The sequence below is a fragment of the Pipistrellus kuhlii genome, unplaced genomic scaffold (genome assembly GCF_014108245.1).
Source record: "Pipistrellus kuhlii isolate mPipKuh1 unplaced genomic scaffold, mPipKuh1.p scaffold_m20_p_10, whole genome shotgun sequence".
NCBI classification, from domain to species: domain Eukaryota; kingdom Metazoa; phylum Chordata; class Mammalia; order Chiroptera; family Vespertilionidae; genus Pipistrellus; species Pipistrellus kuhlii.
Window position 1 is genome coordinate 12,615,513 of NW_023425405.1, and position 2,002 is coordinate 12,617,514.

The following is a 2,002-nucleotide window of genomic DNA, read 5'->3' on the forward strand; positions in this document are numbered from 1 at the left end:
ATGCTCCCAGTATCCTTTCAACATTAAAAAATGTGGTAAAATATACAAATCATAAAATTTACCATTTTAACCATTTTTAAGTGTACAGTTTAGTGGCACTGTGAATGTATAGTGTTGTGCAGTTATCACCACCGTCCATCTCCAGAACTTTTTCATCATCCCAAATAGAAACTCTGCACCGGCTGAGCAATAACTCCGTTCTTCCTCCAGCCTCTGATAACCTTTAGTCTACTTCTGTCTCTGAATTTGCCTATTCTAGGTACCATATTTAAATGAAATGACATAGTATTTGTCCTTTTGTGACTGGCTTAGTTCACTTAGCAGAATGCTTTCAAGGTTCATGCATATTGTGGTATGTGTCAGCTCCTTCATCTTAACAGAGTAGCATTTTAGAGCTAGAAAGGGACTTTTGAGTTCACATATTCAATAAGTACTGATTAAGCAACTACATTGTTCCAAGCACTATGGTAGGTGCTGGTTCCATTATTTACTTTGCTTTTCCACTCCTGGTGTGCTGCGCTATAGACACTGGTGGGGACTCAACCACTCCTTTCTGGTTGCCCTGTAATTTCCCTTCAGGCATTACTTTCATTAGGGGTTTACATTTTCTTCATGTAGATGGTTTTCTCTGGAAGAACAGGGTGCGAAGTGAATTCCAGCTTTCCTGGAATTCTGGATACTTGATTCTTTAGCTCACATCTCACAGATTCAGGTCTCAGGTTCTCTTTTTGGTAATTTCGAAGCTGAAATTTATCTTGGTGAAGGAGAGTCTCAGTCTTTGTGATGGACCAGGGAGGGAATAGGACTTCCCTTTCAGTGTGGGAAGGGTTGACCAGAATCGAACCAAGGACCTTCAGTATGCAGGCTGATACTCTATCCACTGAGCCTGGCTAGGGCTCTGAGTCCTCTTTTTGGCTTAGGCCCTAAGTCAGTCTTAGCAAAGACTCCTGCTAAGGAAACCATCCCACAGTCTGATATCTGATCAAGTTCCTTATCGTCCCCTTGTGATGTCTCAATCCTTGGCCTGCTTGTAGCAAGAATCCTGTTAGGTCAGTTAAGCAAGTATCCCCTCAACCCGTGATGTCTCTTATCAGTCGTCCGTCCACTGACTCCTCACTCTGCTGCCTTTACTGTATTCAGAGTTGAACACAATTTCTCTCTCCTAGCTCATGACCCCTACGGCAATAATTTTGAATTACTCTTTTTTAAAAATGTCAGAATAATGCGTGTTTTTTTTTAACAGTCCCAATCAGGACCCTTTTTGTGTCCACTCTCTTTAGCAAGTGCAGGAGGCGTGTAGATCACGGGATGGGGAAGGCTTGTGGGTTTGGGGCTCCTAGAACAGATCTGAAGGCCACAGAGCCCGGGAAGAGGTCGTGGAGATCACAAGTGTTTTCCATTTATTCTTCTGGGACGTGGCGGAAAGGACACTAGACTCAGAGTCTAGTAAATGTAAGAAGGTTTTATTTTTAATAATACTATTAAGATTTCACTTCGGCTCAGACCCTAAGGAAAAGAGATAATTTGTTCAGACATATCACATTCTTCCTATACCCTCTATCTCACAGAATTCTACTTTCTTCCTGGAGTCCTAAGAATTATGTTTCAGATTCCTAGCAGAGGCCACCAACTGTCATTGTTATGACCTGCTCTGGAGAGTTCTCTGACAGGTTGTCAAATATGTGGTCTTGGAGCTGGCTTGTGATTTCTTTGATACTCTTCACTTTTTAAAAGTACTCTAGAGATAACCCTGTCTTATATTTACAACCTGGCCTCTCCCATGACCATAAATCCTATTTATTTAAAAAAACAAAAACAAAAACCTCACTATTAAATACAGTGTTGAGCAATCTGGTACCTTTGGCATAGAGTTTTCCAGCCCGAGGAGCAGGTTTCTGATTCTGTGAATCAGGAGGCTCGCCTTTATCACTCAAAAGGAATGAAAGAGTCATGGGTAGGGGCCCACCTGTCGGTCATCAGAGTTGAAAGGCTACTTGGGAAT